Source organism: Rissa tridactyla, chromosome 12, assembly GCF_028500815.1.
Source record: "Rissa tridactyla isolate bRisTri1 chromosome 12, bRisTri1.patW.cur.20221130, whole genome shotgun sequence".
In the NCBI taxonomy this organism is placed as follows: Eukaryota; Metazoa; Chordata; class Aves; order Charadriiformes; family Laridae; genus Rissa; species Rissa tridactyla.
This window is the reverse complement of record NC_071477.1, coordinates 15,424,921-15,448,800: the sequence shown is the minus strand read 5'-3', so window position 1 is coordinate 15,448,800 and position 23,880 is coordinate 15,424,921. Positions and strand designations below refer to the sequence as shown.

The window sequence follows — 23,880 nt, the reverse complement described above, 5'->3', positions numbered from 1 at the left end:
GGAAGGGATCGTGCCTCTGTACTGGGCACTGGTGAGGCCTCACCTCGAGTGCTGTGTTCAGTTCTGGGCCCCTCTGTACAAGAGGGACATTGAGGTGCTGGAGCGTGTCCAGAGGAGAGCTACCAGGCTGGAGAGGGGTCTGGAGACCAGGGCATATGAGGAGAGGCTGAGGGAGCTGGGCATGTTTAGCTTGGAGAAGAGGAGGCTGAGGGGAGACCTCATTGCCCTCTACAACTCCCTGAAAGGAGGGTGGAGAGAGGTGGGGGTTGGCCTCTTCTCCCAGGGGAATAATGACAGGACCAGAGGAAATGGTCTGAAGCTGCAGCAGGAGAGGTTTAGATTAGATATTAGGAAGAATGACTTTACTGAAAGAGTGGTCAGGCACTGGAACAGCCTCCCAGGGAGGGGGTTGAGTCACCATCCCTAGAGGTGTTTAAGAAACATCTAGATGTGGCACTTCAGGGCATGCTCTAGTGACAGAGATTGTAGGAGTTTGGTTTTTTGTGTGTGTATGGTTGGACTTGATGATCTCAAAAGTCCTTTCCAACCATGAAGATTCTATGATTCTATGATTCAATTCATGCAGCTTCATTGAGGCCTGAGACTGCCTCGCTGACTGCACGTAGCACCTTGGGGGTAGAAATCTGTTATTTAAGAGGATTCAAGCAAAATCTTCGGTAGTTCCTGGTTTTGGCTGCATTGAAAGGAATGCGAGTATAATGTGTACATCCACCCCACGGCCACGCCCACTGAGGTGGGCAGTGCAGAGCCCAGTCCCACCACCAGCCTCTTCTCAGGATAAGCTCTTCCCAACACTGCTGCTCCAAACTATTGGGTTGGGGAACCCCAGAGACAACCTGGCTTCGGTTCTGTGCTCAATGCGACCCAGGCACATGTTCCATCTGCAATCACAGCCTACGGGTGAGATGGACACAGCAAAGCAGACGAGATGAGGTGAATGTGGGGGAGGAGATAACCCATGGGAGGTCAACAGGGCGCAGGTGCCATGTCCTGGATACCAGAAAGTGTAGCAAAACCAAGGGTTTAGGGAAAGATGCAGCAGGACAATACAGGGTTTGAGTATAAGGCATGAAGGAAAGAATGGGAAAGCAGAAGACCAAGGCTGCCATGATGCCTGTTTGTCCCTCTCCTGTGAAGGCAGTAGGAACAGCCCATCACCGAGAGCATGTCCCTTCAGAACTCATCTAACAGAGGAAAGCTGGGGACCCAGATCAGTCCTCCAAGGCTGCCCAGCACACCCCAAGGTCACCCTTACTGACTTTCTGATCCTGTTTTTTTACTTGAACGTCCACTCTCAAGAAGGAAACAAAAAACCCCAGGATTTTAGAAGAAAAACCCTCCCTGCTCCGCACAGCTCATCATGAACACAGGGTGCGTGGCAGCCAGCATCCTCTGGATGTTACAGCACAATGGGAAAGGAATCCAAGGAATCCAGCCTGACCTCTCCAGGCACCACAGGTCCATATTTTAGCACTACGTCTTTGTGTCACACCGCAGCCTGTGAAAGGTCAGCGCCTCACAGAAGAAGCACGTACGGTAATGAAATGCTACGGAAGGGTGATGGTAAAATAAGCAACTTTTTGGCTCATTTACTGAAATCTCCAGTTCAAGCCAAGCTGGAAGCAAATCTCAGGCCTGGATTTCTATTGATGAAGGAACGTGGCCATCTGTCTGTTTGTCTTTTCTGCATTTCTTGCTAACCCCGATTTCTCTCCTTAAAAAAAACCAATCCATGCTCACATGTCATATTTGATGCATCTGACAAGGTCAGAGCCATCAGATCCCATCAAGCATGCGCCGATACAGCCCTGCAAAGGGAAGCCGAGAAAAGATCTGCAAAGAGAGATCTATTTTTGTGTTTTCATTTGAAGGCATCCCCTTGACTTCTGCTTTCTGACTCACTTTCCAGCCCCGGTACTCAGAGCTGCGGCCAGAAAGCCACATCTGGCTATGAGGAGACACAGGGAGCGAGCAGCACCGAGGTACTCATTCATCCCCAGCATCTGAGCACCTCATGGAGCAATGTTTTCATGGCCATAACACCAGTTCAAGCTGGAGCAGAAAGAAGATTCCCTTTTGGAGGCTGGGAATGGAGAAATTCAGGCCCAGCTCCTCAATGCTGACTGAATTCCTTTGATGGCTGAAGCCCAGCTGAGCGGCCAAGGAACCTGGGAAAATTATGGTGGAAAACCTGAACCCTGAGGCAGACACTTAAACCTGTTTTCATCTAGGATTAAATCCTGTCCCCTGGCCTTTCTCTCCACAATGCACAATACTCCTTGAGTGGGCAGCAACTAGTTCTTGACAGGAGAGGCACAAAACACCTTAGAATCACAGAATCCTTTTGGCTGGAAAAGATCTTAAAGATCATCAAGTCCAACCATTAACTTAGCGCTGCCAAGTTACCGCTAAATCATGTCCCTCAGCACCACATCTACATGTCTTTTAAATACCTCCAGGGATGGTGACTCACCTTGTAGATGATGGGGAAAACAAGCCAAGATGGTGAGGACCTGGTGGTTCAGAAACAGGTGAGTCCTTCTGGCCATCAGCTTGCTTCTCTAAGGAGGCATTAAGGTGTCAATAAATACAAGCCACCACACTCCAAGGCTGGGAGCACTCCCTTGAGTTCTTCACAAATTCATTCCAGCTGCATTTCTGTTCAATGGACGTATACATGGAGCTGAGAGATGCGTCTGCGATAGGCTACTAACACCTGGGGCAGCTCTGACCTTCCCTCTGGAGCAATTCCGAAATCTTTAAGGTTTCATTTTGCAAACATGTTCACCTGACGTTTGAGCACAGGCATTATCCTTAACCACAGCAGAAGAAATGACTCTTGCGATCATCTGTCAGCTGGTGCTTACACACGGAGTTATTTGGGAAAAGATTTTATATTTTCAGTTCACGCACTGCCTTAACCTGAATTAACCTTCAAGTCTTGAGAAGCCCTAAGAAACAGATAATTTCAAAAAGCAAATCCAGAAATGAAAAAAAAAAAACAACCCAAAACAACACCCTCCCCCCACAATCAGGCAATTTGAATTGAGGTGTTATTTTGATAAGATCAAGATTTGCAGAAAACTTAACTCTCAGATACTGTGAGAAAGAAAGGGAAGACTGGCGAGGAGGACACACTAATTGTTATTCAGTCTCGGGTGCTTGCAAGGAAAACACTTGCACTTAGATAACATCAGTCTGTGATGGGCTCGGGGACACCTTACCCAGCCGCTTGAGAATCCTGGCCTGTCGTGGAAGAAGATCAAAGCACAGTGAGGAAGCTATGCCTGTTTGAACCCTTTACGTACCAACAAGAACCGGGAGTCCGTGTCCGCTCTTGCTAACCAGGACTCTCCCGCCGCCAAGGACTCTTGCTAACAAGAACTCTCTCTTGCGGCGCCTGCGTCCCTGCTTGCGTGCCTCTGACCGCGTGTTGCTTCGGAGATTCCCTGGTCTGTGAGGTATCGAGATTAAGTTTGTTCTTTGCCTTTCATCCGTGGTTTGTGGTTGCTCCTGCGTCCTGCCTGCGTCGGCTCACACAGATACCATATTCATCATGAATTGCTTGCTCAGCCTTTAAATGAATCAAACATTTTGGTTGATCGCAGGAAACCACCTCAGCTCTAGAGTTTAATCATTGACTCAGGAAGTTGTTATTAATCCAGGGCTTGCTTTGAGCATAAGAGTTTTGACTGAATTTATAGATTTAAAACTAGACATATGCTTGAGAGTTTTTGGTTTATCAAGATTTGAAGTCTCAAACCAGGTGGAGTCCAATCCACTGGGTCACGTATGCTATGTGAGGACATTTTTCACTTTCTGTTCAGCCTTGCTGTCCTTAAATAATACCAAATGACCTGCTCTTCTCGCACACCAAGAAACGACTGAGCTACGTGACTTTCTGCCTGCAGACTGCACAACCAGCCGGAAGGTCCGGGGCAGGTAGAGCTGTCAGCAATGCCTGTCACGCGATCCATCCCTTGGCATCTGGAAACACCGCAGCTTTCTTGCTGTCTTGGCAGAGCGGTTGAGAGCTTCGTGCAGTTAATTTGCTTATTTAAAAGCACAGGTAACAGGAACGGAGCAGTGAGATCTTTATAAAAGGGTTAATGAGCATCTTGTCTTCCACTAACTCATGCCCAGACGGGCCATGTGAGCCTGGCAGGGCCAGACATGAGGAAGGAGCTTCTCAGTGAAGGTCAGCACCCAGCATCCACCTCTAAAGGCTCCAGCACAACGAGAAGAATGCAAACAAACTGATCGTGGGTGCCCCGGGAGGGGTGCTGCAGATGTTTCCAACTGTTGGCTGTTGGAAATGTTGGGCTGTTTCAGCGGCTGTTTGCAGCTCGTTGGGCAGGGCAGGACAGGAGGTGCTGCACTTTACTCAAGGAGTGATGGTGGCTACTCGGAGGAGGAAGACTGCGCTCCCCACACCCACCCAAATGGATATTGGTATCCAGGTCACAGGCTGTGAGGAACGCCACAGCCTTTCACTGGCTGCGGGGGACAATGCTGACCATGGCTGCGTGCGGTGTGAGCAGGTTGATGACCTGCTCAGCCGGGTGACACAGCACCAAGATGAAATGATGGAGCTCAGAGAAGAGGTGAGTAGATTGAGGAATACCAGAGAGAATGAGAGGGAAACCAACCATTTCCACAAACAGCTCTCTACAAAAACGGAACGGGAGGTAACTCTTAGTGGACCAGAGGATTCCGTATCCTTTCACCAGCAAGCCCCCCAGCCGTCCTGTAGTAACCCCCATGAGCAGGGTCAATGGGAACAGGTCTCTGTCCGACGGAACAAAAGAAAGAAACGGAGCAAGCAGGTTCCTTTAAGAAGTGCACCACCCACAGTGCCCTTGCAGAACAGGTATGGGGCTCTGCAGGAGGAACTGGTTGCAAGCAAAGAAGAGGGCTCTCAAAGGCCAGAAGAGCCACCAAGGCCAACTCGCCTCAGGCCGGCCATCAAAACTGACCCTGAAAAGAATAATGGAAGGGTCATTCTTGTAGGTGACTCCCTGCTGAGGGGAGCAGAGGGCCTGATATGCAGACCAAACCCACTTCATAGAGAGGTCTGCTGTCTCCCTGGTGCCCGGGTAAAGGACATCGTAGGTAAACCCCCCCACCCTTGTGAGCCCTTCAGATTATTACCCACTTCTGGTCTTTCAGGTGGGAAGTGATGAGGTAGCAATGAGAGGCTCACAATCGTTTAAAAAAGATTCCAGGGCCTTAGGGCAACTGGTAAAGGGATCGGGAGCTCAGGTTGTGCTCTCCTCCATCCCTCTGACATCAGTGACGGACGAGGGAATATATAGGAGGAGTCAACAGGTCAGTTCTTGGCTCCAGGACTGGTGTCATAGGGCTTTGGGTTTTACGAGCATGGCTTGGTATATGAGGCACCAGAAACCTGAAACCAGAACCTGAAAGTGTACAAGTCCATGGGACCTGATGGGATACACCCACGGGTACTGAGGGAACTGGTGGATGAGGTTGCCAAACCGTTCTCTACTATATTCCAAAAGTCATGGCAGTCTGGTGAAGTCCCCACTGACTGGGAAAGGGGAAACATAATCCCCATTTTCAAAAAGGAAAGAAGGAGGAACCAGGGAACTACAGGCCAGTCAGTCTCACCTCCATGCCTGGTAAGATTATGGAGCAGATCCTAGTGGAGGCATTGCTGAGGCAGAAGAATAGCGAAGAGGTGATTGGGTACAATCAACACAGCTTCACCAAGGGCAAATCGTGCCTGGCAGAGCTGGTGGCCTTCTATGAGAAGGTCACAACATCAATAGACAAGGGGAGAGCAACTGACATCATTTACCTGGACCTGAGCAAAGCCTTTGACACTGTCCCGCGTGACATCCTGGTCTCCAAGCTGATAAAATATGGGTTTGATGGATGGACAATTCAGTGGATAAAGAAGTGGCTTGACGGACACAACCAAGGAGTGGCTGTCAATGGGTCCATGTCCAAGTGGAGGCCAGTGACAAGTGGAGTCCCTCAGGGATCAGTACTGGGACCGGTCTTGTTTAACTTCTCCGTCAGCGATATGGACACGGCATTGAGCACACCCTCAGCAAATTTGTTGACGATACCAAGCTGTGTGGGGCAGCTGACACGCTGGAGGGAAGGGATGCCATCCAGAGGGACCTTGACAGGCTGGAGAGGCAGGCCCATGCCAACCTCATGAAGTTCAACAAGACCAAGTGCAGGGTCCTCCATCTGGGTTGGAGCAATCCCAAGCACTGATATAGGCTGGGCAGTGACTGGCTTGAGAGCAGCCCGGAAGAAAAGGACTTGGGGGTGCTGGTGGACGAGAGGCTCAACATGAGCCATCAGTGCGCACTTGCAGCCCGGAAAGCCAACTGTATCCTGGGCTGCATCAGGAGGAGCGTGGCCAGCAGGTCGAGGGAGGTGATTCTCCCCCTCTACTCCACTCTCGTGATACCCCACCTGGAGTGCTGCGTCCAGTTCTGGAGCCTCTACTACAAGAGAGATATGGATGTGCTGGAACACGTCCAGAGAACGGCCACGAGGACGATCAGAGGGCTGGAGCACCTCTCCTATGAGCACAGACTGAGAGAGTTGGGGTTGTTCAGCCTGGAGAAAAGAAGGCTCCGAGGGGACCTTATTGTGGCCTACCAGTATCTTAAGGGGGCCTACAGGAAAGCTGGGGAGGGACTTTTTAGGATGTCGGGTAATGGTAGGACTAGTGGGAATGGATTAAAACTAGCGATGGGACGATTCAGACTGGATGTTAGGAAGAAGTTCTTCACCATGAAGGTGGTGAGACACTGGAACAGGTTGCCCAGAGAGGTGGTGGAAGCCCCATCCCTGGAAGTTTTTAAGGCCAGGCTGGATGGGGCTCTGAGCAACCGGATCTAGTGGGAGATGTCCCTGCCCATGGCAGGGCAGTTGGAACTAGATGATCTTTAAGATCCCTTCCAACCCTGACAATTCTATGTTTCTATGATGGCAAGTTGGCATATCAGGATTTGGCTCTCCCTAGAAAACTTGATCCTTTATCGGAACTGCTTGAGTTCCCACTCAAAGCCAGCTAAGCTCAGCTCCGCATAGGTAGAATGCATGTGAGGGCAAAGGGAGGGGATGGCTCTGTCATAGAGAACTTTGGAGGTGGCCGACACCAGGGTCTGAGCCTGCAGACCAAGATCTGAGCCTGCAAACGGCACTCCTAGAGCTTGCAACTGCTAAATGACTCGTGATCATCTTCAATCAAAACAACCCCTGACATGCTCTGCTTTCACATGCTCTGCTTTTACAACAAACTTCAGTGCCACGAACATGACTCTTCTAGCCCAAAACTTCTCTTCCTTGCAGAGAGTGGTCATGGACCAGGGCCTCTGCATGAGGAGAGCTCTCCTCTCACCTTGCATCTACCAGATGGGCTCCACAGCCCGCTCTTGCCAGGTAAGCCCAAACCTACTCAAGACAAAACCTGTTCCAGATGAACCAGCTGCTGGGGAACATCCTCCAGTCAACTGCTTACAAATATCACACATACCGTTAGTTGATTTCCAGCACAGACACCTCGGCAATCCTTCCAGAGAGTCTACTTAGGATTTTTAACTGGGTCTTTGCATTTATTTACTGGAGATAAGGATTGGGGAGCATTAGCTTTTGAGGGAATTTCTGTTTGTGTCCTCCACAGCCCGGACTACCCTCCTCCTCATCCACAGTTCGCAGACACATCAGCTCTGCCTCTCGAGACAAGGGTTGTGGCCTTATTTCATAGGGGACCTCACCACACTGAGCCTACAGGATTCCCAAGACTTCGGTAGAAAGGGTCAAGATAGGGTTATCCTCTTGGGTGGCCAGAAGGCTCCCATTTCCGGAGCACACCGGGAACGTGCACACTTGAATCTGCCTATCCTCATGGTCCCCTTTCATTTTCTGGGGACAGCTTGGGGTCGCTGGGTCTAGAAAGAGACAGCATGGGTGTGACAGACCCTGGGTGCACTTTCCAGGCAGCTTTTTAACCACTCTTCCTTCCCTCACTTCTTAGTTTGCCAAGAAGGGGCCTCTTTCTTTTTGTATTTTCATAGAATCATAGAATGGTTTGGGTTGGAAGGAACCTTAAAGAACATCCAGTTCCACCCCCTGCCCTGGGCAGGGACACCTCCCACCAGACCAGGCTGCTCCAAGCCCCGTCCAACCTGGCCTTGAACCCCTCCAGGGATGGGGCAGCCACAGCTTCTCTGGGCAACCTGGGCCAGGGGCTCACCACCCTCAGAGTGGTCTATTTCGACTCAACAGTTTGCATCACAAACAACGGCCAAAGCAGGCTGCAGGTGACAGCACGCCCATCCAGTGCTCCATCTGCAGAGAGACAGTGGTGACAGGTCTGAAGCCTCTCCTGCCTTTTACTGCTAAACAAAGCCACGTACAGTGGGAATTGTCTGAGGGTAGCATCAGTTATTTGGGTTTCTTCTCCCTTCCTTTGAGGTTTTCATAAACACACGAGCCACCGGGGACAACTGCAGTTTACTGCACCCTTGCGAGAGAAGCCTGTCCGTGGTGAGAAACACCTGGGGCCGGTAACAGGGCTCAGGAAGCCCAGCACAGCTCACCCTGCTCTGGACCACCTGACACTTCATCTTCACCCGTCCCTCCACTGCAATCCCTGCGCTGGGGAGGGATGTTGCTGATGAGATAATTGCATTCAATAATCTTCCCAGCACGTGCTTGCCAAAGTACGTAGAGAAATAAAGAACGTTTGCATGCACACATCAGAATCCCCGCTGCAGAAATCCTGCCATCTAATCGCCTACAGAGGAATGAAAATGATAAATAAAAAAAAAAAAAAAAAAAAAAGAGAAAACAAGCCACAAAGGGCAAAGCGAGTCTGCGCCTGGCACGAAGGACCGAGGGTAACTCGGTCCCACAATTAGGCTTTTTCAGACTTGATCACGAATGCTGTGGATGCACCGTTCACATCACGCCCCCCCACTACCGGACACGCAGCCCTGAACTGGAGCATCTGCGTGGGCACCAATACCCGCCGCCGCCTCCTCACCCGCGTTGTCTTTTCTAAATTAAGAACCCTGTTACATCGCTTCCTTCCTTGGCCCACGGGGTGCTAAGAAGGTCACTACCAGATTGTAGCTTAAAGGGCTACTGAGTGCCATCCTAATCCTGGAAGGACAGGAACTGCCGGAGCTGACAAATGACCCGAGCAAGTGATTACGGTCTGGATTTATTTGTGATTAGACACGGTGACGGCCCGCTCCGACAGTGTGGGTTTTTTTCTAGGCAGACAGACAGAAAATTTCATCTGCCCAGTTGTCATTGAGCTACCTGAGGATGCTCCGTGTCCTCTCACTACGGGACACTTCCAACCCTGTATGGGTGGACTCAGTAACAGGTATTTTTCTGACCTTCCCTGCATTGCTGGAATAATGGGCATTTTCATCAGCCTTCCCAGTTCTCCAGAGTTACTCTCAGTGATCTTTTCCAATTGCCTGAATGACAGATATTTTCACAGCTTTTTCTGCATTCCCCCAAGAAATAGGTAGTTTCACAGCTCCCTCTGGAATCAACCTTTATTCTGTGTGCTCCCAATAATTGGAGGGAGAAGTGAAAAATGAAAGAGCAAACAATCAACTGGCAGCGTTCCAGAGTTCAGAAGCCCTGTGAAAGTGAAGAACTGGCGGATGGAAGGAGGTGCTGCAGTTCAGGACCTGCAGTCTGCGCGCGCAGGATAAAAGACCCTTTCCTTCGCTTACAGTAAATACCCCGTACAAAAAGAAGGCTCCATAGTTTAAAGCACTGTTTAATATGTCAACAGCCAAATCGAAATTTAAAAAAAAAAAACTTCTGGCAGTGTCCTTTTTTTAAAATGTCTTGAATATTAAAAAAGGAAGGTATTTCTTCAATGCTGCTGAATCCCATCATTCCATTGGCTGAGTTAAGTCCCAGTCTATGGAATTAGGGCAGAGTAGTTCTCTTACTCATGCAGAAAAGGGTTTTTAGCCAGCTCATTTGTTTAACATATCTGTATGTCAGTATTTTTTCGTCTTACTTTGTGTCAAGATATTCTCACTACTACTAAGGGAAGGTATTTTATGCTAGAAGCAGAAAATGGTTTTAGAGAAATCATAAGCAAACCCAGACTCCTTTTTTCCTTCAACTCCTGATTTTGGTTTGAGAAAGCTCAGATGAATCTTTACCCCTCTGTTATTTGCAGTTTCCTGGATTAGACTTCCAGACGAGATAAGAAGTGTCAAACTCTTGGATCCTTATTTACTGTACGTGGTATCTCCTGGGGTCCACCAAGCAACAGCAGAGCTCCTACCCATATGATAAGAAGTTTTACCTAATAACGTTTATTTTTTGTCCCTCCCATGTAAGTTCCCAAGGAAGAACCCAACCACGATACCAACTAAAACAAATGTGTTACACCAGGAGTGGAAACTCTGCCCAACTGGAAACTGGAGGACCTGCTTTTCTCCATCTGTCTGCGAACTGGAGATGAAAGTCCACTGACAAAAACATTACACTGCTCCACCTTCGTGTCATGAATTGTGTGTAGTACAATTACGCCCTGAAATCTTCATTCACCCTCTGCTGAAGCAAACTCCAGGTTCTATTATTAGAGAGTCCTGTTCTTATTGAAACAAAACTCCCACAAAACCGGGGAGATCTCCCAGCTCAGGCCTTCACTGACTTCTTTGCTTGGGAAGCACAGCACGTTTCTGAGAGCCGCAGTGATTCCTGGACCAGCATTTCCCAATACTTGGGGTCACGCTGTCACTGGAGCTGATCCTCAATCCCTCTTCCAGCCCACCGCAAAACCTCTTCTTTTCAAAGAGGTGCTTCCAGCTCAGCCCACCCGGCCAAGCTGGGTCTGGGGGATGTCAAAGTGCACGTCCTGACAGTGCTGTGTCTGTTGGCACTTTGGAGATGGTTATCTTCCAAAATTGTGGCCTGAGGACACTGCTGCACCTTTTGGGGATGCGGGAACTGCTCTGTCCTGCTCAAAGCTCTAAGAAACACAGCCCTGATTGATGTTGGTCAAGGAAATATCAAGCACGTGCTTCCTCCCAGTTCATTTTCAAGAGGATGCTCTGCTCGTGCAGAGGCAGTAAAGGGGTTTTGACCGCATTCTGGGCACCCTCCTTCCCCGAAGACCAGCTCTGCGAGGGGCCTGTCTGCCCCGGCACAGTGTCCCCCGTGGCCAGCGCTTCCCCGCAGGCCCTCCCTGCACCCTCCTGCTCTGGGGTGGGCACCGGGAAAGGCAAGGGCAGAGCCCACCCCGACATTACCCAGGAGTCGCGCTCGTATTCACTTTCACTCACCGCAAACTGCAAACGCAGCTTTTAGAAGAAATACAAGCAATGAATCGGAAACGAAAATGTGCTGAACCCCACCACGTCCAAACCGATCACAATCTGCCCATCAGGGTGTAATTAAAGCAATTAAAGCAGTTTCTACTGCCAGTAGCACACGAAGGAACTGCAGATTCTCAGCACATCCATCCACATTTGACTCTGTGAACGCCTCCACCAGGCCAGGACGCGGCCGCTTTCAGCAGGCTCCAAGAGAGAAAACCTTCAGCCTGAATCCACAATGAAGCCCGCTCATACGATTCAGCATCCGAAGCAATATGTCCTTGCTGTCCCGAGTCCCGCCTCACACAGCCGAACCGCGGGGATCTCTCGCGTCGCTCATCCCATCTAAAGGTACCTCCAGACACAGTTACTTACCGGGACTGTGGGCACTTGGGCTCTGTCAGTCCTTCCCGTCACCGGTCTGGGAGCAGGCGCAGCACCCCTCTACGGTCTTAGCTTCACCCTGCAATAATCAGGACACAGAGGGGTTTTTTTCCCAGTTGGGGTAAGCAGATAATCCAGTACTTTCTAACCCCCAGCAGAGCGGGGTACGCTGCGTTGGGACGAAAAGCCGCTGGCGGGTTGTCTGCAAGGATCAGCCCCAGGACTTTCCGAGCTCAGGCTCTGAGCGGCTTAGCCAGGAGCTGGGAGCGGAGCAGACGGAGCCGGTTGTGTTGGCGGGGCCGAGGAGTCAGGATAGTGGCTGGGGAGGTGGCTCAGATTGGCTCGCGTGCGAGAAACCCGCCCAAGAACAGCGACGTGATGTTGATATTGCCGAGAATGAGGTAACTGGTGGATAGAGGTGGGCAGGAATTTTTGGTCACGGTGGCTGGGATTTGTTCAGGGAAAACAGTTTCTTCAAACTGAAATATCCCACAGTAAAGCAGAAACTTTTTCATGTGTGTGGTTTTTTGGGCTTTTTTTTCTGTTTTGAAAATGCATTTTGAAACTGAAGATCATAGAATCATTTAGGTTGGATCAGATCATCGAGTCCAACCACCAACCCAACACTGACAAAACCACCACTAAACCATGTCGCTAAGCACCACGTCAACCCGACTTTAAAATACCCTTTAAATACCTCCAGGGCTGGCGATTCCACCACTTCCCTGGGCGGCCTGTGAAGATTTTGCTTTGGGCCAGGCTGACTTGAATTGAAACATTTTGTTGATAGAATTGAAATGTTCTGCTATAAATCAGCTCCTCTGGGTCCCCCCCAGCTTCCAGGATACCTCCTGGAACGTTAAGTTAAGGTGCTTTCCCTTCCCTGCCGTGGGCTGAGATGCCTGGCTGGACTGTATGCAGTGCCCTGATGTGTCACCTTGAGAGACCTGCCAAGTAGGAACGCAACCGGGATGTTCCAATTCAGAAGTTAGCACTGCAGGACTTTTTATTGCATTTTTATGCTGGGGAACACACAAAAGTCCTGGGCAGCAGCGTCGGCACAGTCCAGCTGGCGGGCAATGCTCCTCGCAGGGAAGGCTGCAGGGCATGGCTGCTCGCCCCGTAAGAACCGGCTTAATGCTTCAGAGGTGGGATCTAGGTCCCATCAAATCCTCACTCCTCTACAAGCAAACACACACTACTCCTCCCCGAATCCCAGCGCCGCGGGCAAAGAACTGGGGTTGAATGGACGGGATGGGGCAAGATCTCCTCCATGCTCAGCGCTCTCCAGCCCTGGGACAAGGATTGCACCTGCGAACTCACGGCCTACACACAGTCCAGAGCTAATGGAACTGGATCCAGGTCTCCATGCTCCCATTCCAGTGCCTAAGCCATTAACGAGACTCAGTGATTTAAACCCATTCCTTCCAATCAGCCTGCTTGGGCTAGCAATCATCTACAACAAAGGCAATAAATCACTAGGAGATTCCTGCTCTGCTTTCTCCACCCTCCTCAAACTGGTGATGATTCCCACCTCCTGCCTCAAGAACAACGTTTCCTGAGTAAGCCATGGCTTTATTGAAAGACCAACACTTTTTCCACCCTGCTCTGTGAAACACTCAGATACGTGGGCTGCCTGATCCCACCAGAGGGCAGGAGGGGCAGTCAGGGCTCCTGCCACTCACCATAAAGGTGAGGGTGAACCATAGACCTTCCGGAATTAAAGCCTCACGTCAGTCTCAATTACACCACAGCACTGCAAAAGGTCAAACTGGAATGAAGCTTTTTAATTAAAACAGAGAAAGCACTAAAGAGACAGAGGAATGAACCACTGGGCTTCAACCAACAACGAGGTCCCACATATCTAACGAGCTGATCTGAGATGACACGCTGGATTTTGCAGCAGAAGCCTCTGCATGCTCCGGAAGTGCACCACAGGGATCATCCCTCCTGCACAGGGGTTCAAAGCTCTGCATGAAAAAGCCACCACAGTGCCAAAAGCTACAAGCAGGGGATGCTGCCACGTGGCCACGTTTCCCATCATCCAAGAACCCAACAAAGCATTCAAGACACAAACTTCCCAGTGCCGTTTCCTCCGTTCCCCTCCATTTCAATAGACCCGTCATTCAAGTTCATTGGGCCTCTCCAGAGATCTGGTAGCACCTCTCAGAAGATCAACTGAACATACAGAGTGCTGGAACCCACGATGAGTGCAGCAACGCTCTGAGAGGGGGCCTTCATGCAGGAGAGATGGAGGAAAGGGGAGAGAGTAAGAGAAACCTGAGGCTAAACCAGGTCTGAGCAGAGCCCTGAGCACCAAAACTCTCAGAGACATGAGGGATGTGGGAAAGCAAACGGCTCACGGCCTGCTCCAAACATACCTGCTGGAGCCCTGCAGGTCCCTGCTTTGACATTGCTTGGACAGAACGGGGCAGATCGCAGAATCACAGAATTGTCTGGGTTGCAAGGGACCTTTCAGATCATCGAGTCCAACCATCAACCTAACGCTGCCAAAACCACCACTAAACCATGTCCCTCAGCACCACGTCTGCCCGGCTTTTAAATACCTCCAGGGATGGTGACTCAACCACCTCCCTGGGCACATTTCACAGGGTAACTTCCGATATTAATTCCAACATTTTAATTAAGCTTTCTGGGGTTTTGGGGGGGGTGGGCGGGTGGGCTTTTTTTTAGCTGACAACAATCCCCTGAACCTCTTTGCTTTTTCCAGGAACAGGTACAAGATAGGCAAACAAAAGAACTTATCCACAAGCGTTGGCTACACCGCAAGATGTTCTGAAATGCATCTTTTTTATTCGAGATTTTATTATTTGTGAAATACAGACGCAAATCCCAGCGAGGAAGGAGGAAAAGAGATTTTACCTGCGATCTGGATGAAGTTCTGAATGCCTTCCCCATCCTCCTCCCAAACTCACCCCGATGCCTTGACTGAGGCAAAAGTGCTTATCTTATTCCCAAAGCCTTCTCCTGCTAAGAATGACCCAAAGGTGCACGAGGGGAGGGGAAGTATGAGGGGCAGAGGGACATGGGGCATCAAAGAGCATCAGAAGCTCCGAGTTCTGCTCTTGGCTCCGCTGTACACCTCTTTGAGACCAAGGGCCAAATTACCGCATCTCCTTTGAGTGCTTTAGGATGCTATGTTAGACCCATATGAGGTCTAATAGTTGCCTGATAACCCAAAGTGGAAGCTGTACAGGAGGCGGCGAAGAAAAACCTCACCACTAGAAGCTAAGAAATGGAAGTCCACCTCTGCTGCTTCATAATCCCTCCTTCCCCGAACGTACAGCTACAGGAAAGACCAAATTGTCCTGCTCTTATACCAAGTTCCTCTTCACTGCCTGAGTCCTAACGAATTCAGGCAGCAGGAGCAGCAGAGTCCAGCCCCCGCAAGGCTGGAGTCAATCAGTGCCCTGCACCATCCTGCGATTTTTCTAGAACCACTTCAACTCACGATGCAAAAGAGGAGGAGGAAGGAGGTAAGTACCCTGCCAAAATACAGCATCTTTCAAACAAAGTAACTGCACTAAAATGTGCTGGTTTATTTTCACTCTGGGCTCCCAAAGCATTTCCCTTCTCTCCCTGAATGATAACGGGCATAAAAATTAAATATAAATTCTCCAACAAAAAGCGAAACGCACTGAAGGGTAATAAATCACGGGGGCTGGATGGCATTCAGAGGAAGTTGGGGGAAGGAATAAAGGATGAAATAGTGTAGATAGTGACTAAGATGTATCATAGACTCTTAAAAACCCAAGACTCGTCCTCAGGGCAGGGGACTCACCACAGTGGGCTGAATTTTGATGAAGCAGCACAGGGCACTTGGCCAGCGGAGCAGTGGGGCTGTCCCATGGGGCTCAGGGCACAGCGAACGTCACCCCAGCACCCCACCACCTCGCGTGGGGGTGAAGACCCCGACGAAAAAATCTTCCAATGTCCCCAAAGCCCCAGTTCTGTCCCAGTTGCTAACTGCTGAGATCAGAAGACCTGCAAACAGAAAGTCTCTTCTGGGGTTTTTTCCATATTTTGTACAGAAGAGGAGACATGCCCTTCTTGCCCCCCCGCAGGGATGTACCCATGGGACTGGTGCTGCCCCTCATTGTCCCCACGGCCGCCTGCCACAGGCAAGCCGCTGTGTTGGCACTGGCTGTGGGATCCATCGGGGACTCCAGAAGGAGTAAAGAGGGACCAGCTCAGGGCTGCGGTGGGGATATGCACGTTTCCGAACAGCAGCTGTCACAGACTGGATGCTCTCTCGTCTGATGACCTGAGATTCTTACATCGGCATTTCCAGTAACCTGAAACGCTCCCCGGGGCATCACACAGCAGCACAACATCCTGGAAACGCTATATATCAGCACCGATTTTCTTCTAATAAACAAGATCACCTTTAATTTTGCAGGCACCTCCTACTTCATTAAACTTAAAGATCTTGCTCTCCGGGGGTTTCCTCCTCAACTGGGGCAGGAAATGAAAAGACAGAAAATGCAATTTAATTGGGGATGAAGCTTCATCTTTACACTGCCTATCATAATTATGTGTCATTTAAAAACAAGCGTGGAGCAGGTGTGAAATGGCACCAGCTCCAGATGCACATAAAAAAGGTTGACACCAGCAGCACGTCTCAGCAAGAATCAGATGGTGCAACTCGAAAACTCCTTTTCTCTTTGGTTTCTTTCTTCCTTTGTTTCCTCAAACTTCTCAGAAAAATTTTCTTTTGAAATGGGAGAGAAGAAATGGCGTCTTTGCCAAGTGGTTTGAAAGGAATCACAGACTGCCGGGGGTTGGAAGGGCCCTCTGGAGATCACGTAGCCCAACCCCCTGCCAAAGCAGGGTCACCCAGAGCAGGCTGGACAGGAATGCATCCAGGCGGGTTTTGAACATCTCCAGAGAAGCGAGAGAAGGTAATTTCAGCATCATGTGCTGGAGCACGGCATCAGTCCCTGCAAAACGTGGGGCAGGGCTGGCGTTGGCGCAGCGGATGGGCGAGCGGAGGCGCAGCAGCACGGCCGCTGCCTTTGCGTGACACACAGATGGTTGGGCTGCATCTGCTGCTCCTGCTTCTTCCTCTCTGGGTATCACTTTGCCTCCCCTGGCCATCCTGGATAACACGAACCCAGCTGGGTTTGACGCTTGCAGGTGAGACCACCCTGTACCAGGATGGAAGTGACCTCAAGACGCTGAAGTTTGCCCTGAGAACTGAGCTGGGTGGGAGAGGGTTTCTGTTTTCCCTCAGGTCGCCCAGCCCCTTTTTCCACACTCCAGCACCATGAGGAACAAAGGGATGAAACACTTTTGTTAAGTTAATATCGAGGGTTTCAGTTGACATTCTGCAGGGAGCAGAACCAAGGAAGAGCAAGGAGAGCTCTGCAGATGGGTTATGCCACTCGTTATAAGGGAAAGGAGACCTTCTGAACTGCCGGAAAGTCTTCACGGGATTTAGGGCAGCTCAGTCAGCTCAAGCCTTCCCAAAACAGCTTGCACCACTGAAGCTTTTCTACCTGAAGAAGCCCAAAATAAGACTCACAATGCATGTCCCTCCATGCTGAGATCTTCTCCGGCATGGGCTTTCCATGTGGGCTGGGAGCTCAGACCTGCGTGTGCTCCAGTCTCCCTTCTGCCCCATGGCAGTGTCGGCCCTCCCTGGCGAGAGGGCCACCCGAGGGCTAGGAGAGACTGTCAGGAAGCCTGGAGAAACCAAACCATTTGACTTCAAGACAAAGGTGGAGTCGGAGCGTCCCCAGGCTCCTGCCCTATCTGCTTGGTTGGTGTGACACGTCTGTATCTTCCTCCTGAAAAGAGAGATGCCTGAAACTTGAGTCAGAGCAGAGATTTCTACCCTTTGTGCCTTTCTAGATATTATCAGTAACGCTCTGGATTTAAAAATGCCTATTTTTCTAACAATGGGGCACCTCCATTTACCTGATGCACATGAATTAGTTGCCCGTTGTTGTCAGAGCCCTGCTCTTACAATCTGATGCAAATTCACGGCCCTTCATTTTAAGCAACACGCCTGTTTGGCTTCAGCCTTCCAGTGATCCTTTAATGTCCTATTTTCTCACCAATGAATCAATATCCAGATCCTCTAATTGGAACTTATCAGCTCATCCAAGCCTGGGCTGGGTTTGTTCAGCACCTGAGCGGACCAGAGGCTTTCGCTGACGCAACCGGTGGAGCCGAACTTTGCACAGCGGCTCTCGGACGGAGCTGCTGCCAGCTGGGAGCCAGCTCCGCTCCCCTTCCCTCTCTCACCATGTCCCACTCTGGCCCTAGGCGAGGAGCCCACAGCATCTTCTGTAATGGAGAAGTGAAACCCAAACCCGTGTCCCAGGATGGGGTCAGGGACAGGTCAGTTTTCCCCTTCCACTTCAAGGGGCAAAGCCACAGCTCCCCGTCATTTCTAATTTTAAATCACAACATCTCCATCAGCTTCTGCCTCTAAATTCTCTCCCGCTGTCAAAAGGTCACCAGGCCAGTTGGAAAGCTATTTTTCACAACCTTGCTAATCTGGAGACACCTTGCTGCCTTCTCCCGCCAGGAAAACGCTGACAACAAAACTAACCGGTGGCCAGCAGGACTGCGGGGTGGGCGAGGCGCTGCAGACGGGACTGGCCTTTAAGGTACCAGCCAGAAATTCAAGAGATTCAGGAGAGGTTCCCGGCTCTTTCCCAGCCTCCCTTCGTGACCTTGGGCTCCAGCTCTGTGCCTCAACCTCACCTCTACGAACTGAGGCTAACAACACTCCCCACAGCTGGTCATGCGGACACATTAAATTTATGTTTAGAAAATAATGTATTACGATGCGCACAAGGGCCCTTTTAGAATAAAACCAGGTGTTTTTTCCCTTACATCACCACTGGCTTTAGAGGAATGAAGCCAAGAATGACTGAAACACATTATGTCTGGGGCTGGGCTTTTTACTAGATTTGTGCATTTTTCTGAATAACCTCCCGAAGTTTGGGTTGAGTGAATCACAGCGACTGTTTGTGCTGAGGTCAGAGAGCTCTGAACCGTCCCGGAGGGGCACCGACGTGGCTGGCGGGTGGCGGCACAGCCCGGTTCAGCCAGGGAGGACAGATCACACCTCGACGAGCTCAGCGTCTGCAGCCAGCAATACAAAAAGCGCAGCAAGGTGTCAATCCCATGCGCAGCTCCGGGATCGTCTCCCATCACCTGCTGCTAGATTTCTGAGGAATAGCAGCTTCCCAGCACCCTCCCCGAAACAACTGAGACTTTCCCAGTGTAAGGGCTGGGCCCACAGGGTTTCCGCCGGGAGCAAGGTGGGGTGTCACCGGGGGTGGCTCAAGCATCATCTCCCCGCCCCAGGGTTTTACCAGGCTCCAAACCAAATTGCTCGATGAAAGGTCTTCAAGATGTCATGCCCTATCTACACACGCGGACTGATAATGGCATCAGGCACGTGCATTTCCCAAGCCCTGGGGGGTTTTGCAGGCAGTCACCCCCAGGCAGAGGGACACAAACCGCTCCGACAAAGGTCCACCCCAGGCCTGGAGCTGCAGGGCCAGGAGATGCTCCACAGCACCACAGCAGGAGGTTGATCAGGAGGGGGTTAACTCCTCACTCAGCTTTTGCTGTCATCTGGACTGATGAAATCCACCCCTGGTGAATGGACATCCACAGACCATCGTTTGTTTTAAAATTAGATTAGGGACTGCAGGCTGATCCCAGTCTGCGGCATGAAGACAGGCATCCCCTCGGAGCTCCCATCGCTTCGCTCGTCATCACTTGTCCAGCACTGACACTGCTGGCGGCCGGAGGGAGCAGAGACCCACGGCAGCCTCCGGACACCCCCACAGCACCCCAGCTCAACTGCCCTCCGAACAACCCCCAGGAAGCTGGGACAACCCCAACTTGGAGAGAGAATGAAAAACACCTCAACATAGTAGAGGGGTGATTCTGCCCCTCTACTCCTCTCTGATGAGACACTGCCTGGAGTACTGCGTGCAGCTCTGGAGTCCTCACCACAAGGAGGACATGGACCTGTTGGAAGGGGTCCAGAGGAGGCCACGAAGATGATCTGAGGGCTGGAGCCCCTCTGCTATGAGGACAGGCTGAGAGAGTTGGGGTTGTTCAGCCTGGAGAAGAGAAGGCTCCGGGGAGACCTTATAAATCCTTCCAGGGGGCCTAAAGGGGGCCTACAGGAAAGATGGGGAGGGACTCTTGATCAGGGAGTGTCATGATAGGACAAGGGGTAACGGTTTCAAACTGAAAGAGGGGAGATTTGGATTAGATATCAGGAAGAAATTCTTTGCTGTGAGGGCGGTGAGCCCCTGGGCCAGGTTGCCCAGAGAAGCTGTGGCTGCCCCATCCCTGGAGGGGTTCAAGGCCAGGTTGGACGAGGCTTGGAGCAACCTGGTCTGGTGGGAGATGTCCTTGCCCAGGGCAGGGGGTTGGAACTGGATGGTCTTTAAGGTTCCTTCCAACCCAAACCATTCTATGGTTCTGTGATCCCCAGCCAGCAATGGTTCCTCCCATCTATGAAACACAGAGAGGGGCTCAACTCAACTCAACTCAAACACAAAAAGGGCAAGAGGTGTCTGTTGAAGCTCAGCACACCGGGACCCTCCGGAGACAGAAGGGAAAGGGAAGGCCCTAAGCCACCTGTCAAAACTTCAGTAGTGGAGATAACTGGTTTATACACATTTATCCCCACACTCAATTATCAGCTCAGTTTAGTCTTTGATTTCACACGACTCCGGTCCAGCAGACCTACCGTTGTTCTGCCTGATTCTGCCTCTCTCACTCATTTATGTATATATTATCCAGTCCCTAAATCATTTTTAATAGCTCCTTTACTCGCCTACCCTCCCGTCTAATTCCAGCACCATCAGCACAAGGCAGGCTGCAGATACGAAGAAGCTGACATTTCTCTTTTGAGTAATTTGCAGTAGATTTCTTGCCTGTTTGATGTAGTCATTTTGTTCTCTGCGCTGATGTGACATTAATTATTGTTAAATATTCTTATCTGTTACATACAGTTCTGTTTAGATAAAGGTCAGTGCATGAACCCCTGACAGTGCTCGTTGCTGCCATGCTCTGAAGCCAATTTGTCATCCTCTCCCTTCAATACCCTCATCTTAGTTTCAGTCTATCTTTTCCATTAATTCAGGCACAGCAGGGAGTCATTAAAAAATGCAAAATATCTCAGCTGTTCAGATTGGCACTCGGATAGGAAATCATTAGCTTGGGTAGCCCCGGTTGCACAGGGAGGTCAGGTAACGTTGCCTGTGCAAATACAGCACCAGCCTGCTGGTAAGGAAACGTGGGGCTGCCCCCCAAAACACATACAGATTTCTGCTTTAACTGGAAATTACCTAAGCCTTGTGCAGTGCCTTCTCCCAGCCTGGTCTGCAGTGGGATAACAGCATAAGCCCACACCACCCTCTCTTGGCAGAGAACAAGAAGGGCAAGCTCAAGCCATCGTCACCGAATTTGTCCGAATGGAAGCACGTGGCAGTGCTGATCCACCTCCCTGGGGACCCAGCCAGCAGCTGGACTCACACGAGCCTGCTCACACTGAGAAAAACCTACGCCTGCATCTGCTCAGCCTTGCTTTTTATCTCGCTGACCGAATAAATCCCCCCCCCACCACCACCCTTGCGTGTTGCTTCCCACGATAGCACCCATGATGCGGGGACGGAGAGGGCACCTTGGCTGGGACTTGCTCCCAGCATCCCAGACCCCACCTGCCTTGGGACACCTCCATGGGCATCCCCATAGCATATCTCCAGTCCCGGTGCTGGAGGCTGGGCTAGGCATTGGAAAACAGCCTGTGACCTTGAGTGGCCCTCCCTGGGGACAAGGTGGTCATACAATCGTCTGGGGACGCACGTCAGCGTGGCGCAAACAACAAACCTCAGGACATTTCATCTGCAGCAACGCAGGGCAGGAGCCGTCACAATTCCCGGGTCATCTTACACCAGCAGCCACCGGGCTGGCATCCCCCGGTGCCTTGTAAAACCTATTTTACTGCTTGGTTGTAGCCCATGCGCTTTTATACCTCCATCCAGCAAAGTGCTTCAGCATGTACGTAACTCCGAGCACACAAATAGCCTTAATTACACCAAGGGAGCAGTTCAGACACCGAAATTTAAGTCCTTGCCTATGCGCGTGTCTGAGTGAGGACTAGACGATCTTTAAGGTCCCTTCCAACCTGAACCATTCTATGATTCTATTACTTTGGTGCAGAAAGAGGGAGCAAAGAGGACGGCAAGGAGCGGAGCCCGCAGCCCCACCAAGCCCGTGACGAGGACCAGAGTGGAGACGCTGGGACGGGGCTGCGGGACCCAAAAGCAGGAGCAGGTAAATGCAAGGGCTCAGCTGGCTGCAAAGGTGGGTTCTGCCCCACAAGTAGAGAAGGATGCAAAGGTGGCTTCTGCCTGACTGAACCTCCCACACAATAAAACACATGCTCCATTCAGCACGTGCCAAACGGAAGAATATTTGCTCATTTATTCAAAGTGACGTTTAATTTTGCACTGTGCTAAATCATTTTGTACCCTTAAATAAAAGGGAATAAACTCCCCAACCCATCCCCCTCTCAGTAAAATACAAAGAAATATTGCATTTTCCTGAATTTAATCAAACATGGGATGTTTTTTTCTCCACTTCTTTGTATATGAATGAGATAAAAGATAGAAGGGAAAATCATATTTGGCTCCCTCCACTCCAGGCTCAAGGAGAAGTGTGGCTCACACCATGCTGAACCTGCCCCGGCACAAGGGTATGGGACTTCTTGTTCGTCGTGGACGAGCGCACACACCGTGGTTCCTGCTCCATGCAGACCTACAGATCCCCAAAGATGTCCTCCCGCCAGGTCCACTGATGGAGACACACACAGGGCAGAAGCCCAGCTGCAGCCTAGACCTGAGCCTTGCGTCCCTGCCTTGTAAGCATGGACCGGTCTGCACCCAAAGGCTCCTCTGCCCTTATGTCGCTGCGTCTCCCAGAGATGCCATCCTCATCCTCTCTCGAAGACTCTTACTTAGCACAACCATCAATAAACTCCCAGGCAAAGGGATATTCACATCTCAGGGCCTCAGCTCAGCTACACCGGTACAAGCGGGCAGAAACCGCGCTGCCGCCCTCCCCTTTTCTAAATCGGGACATGGAGAAGGGCGAGAGCTGGCTTCACACGTTCAGAAAGGTATGAGAAAACTCAGGTCCTCTCCGGGTTTGGGGACAGAGTGTCCTGCAGCTAAAAATACAGAGACAAGCCAAAAAGTCAAGGCTAGCAAGAGGCATCGGTAAGGTGACCGAAGACAAAAACAGAGCCTGTTTATTTATGTAGCCAGCGACTATCCAGCAAGAGCGACTGAAACCTCCGCACACATGCTGCCTGCGTGACGGACAGGCTCCTGCCAGCTGGAGGAGTCCAATTTCTCATGCAGACGGTGGGGTTCCCTCTCCCCTTCCCTCGTTGCAGGCTCACGCCTTTCTTTGCATTATTTTTAGCTGCTGCCTGAAGCAGGGTAACGTGCAGGAACAAGGGGAAATGGCAAGGGATGGAAATCACCGCTCTGGAAAAGGCTCTCCCCTTTGCCACCACAACTGGGAGCTCAGGATCCAGGCCTCATCAGGGACTATGCCCAAACCTGTCCGGAGCGATCAGTCCAAGATGAAAATCCCTCCCAGAGGCTCCATCAGCAGCTTGGGTTGGATGGGAGATGTCCTACGCCTGGTGCGGGATTGGGCTGCTCTCTGATGCCCAAAGGGCTCCCACTGCACCTTCCTCAGGGGTCCTGCCCTGCTCCAGACCTGGGCATCTGCTACAGGTGGGTTTGGTTCTTCACCAGCCCAAAGGGCTCCCGGGAAAAGGTCCATTGCCAAAAGCAGTGGGATGCAACTTCAAGGTGGCACGGCTCAGAGGCATCAGTCCTAAGGGACAGGGATGGTCCTCGAGCCCGCTCTGAAGTAGCCTCATCCCAGGCAGTTCAACCAGCCTGTGGATGGCCACGGTTGATAAGACACAAGCGTCAGCCACACAGGACTGAAATGTCCCCCAGGAACTAGACAAGGGGAGCAGCCAGGCCATTTGGATATTAGCCTCTGCCCGGGCAGGTGACTTCCCTGCCACCAAAACATTGTC

General features: G+C 51.0%; 1 protein-coding gene across 2 annotated transcripts in view; it reads right to left on the bottom strand.

Annotated features, from left to right (window-relative positions):
- Window positions 1-23,880, bottom strand: part of RALY (RALY heterogeneous nuclear ribonucleoprotein) — a 141,169-nt gene that overhangs the window by 77,919 nt on the left and 39,370 nt on the right. For both annotated transcript variants that reach the window (XM_054218278.1, XM_054218279.1), the window contains one exon: window positions 11,745-11,832. The gene's annotated coding sequence lies outside the window, so the exon portion shown is untranslated. The remainder of the gene's footprint in view (window positions 1-11,744; window positions 11,833-23,880) is intronic.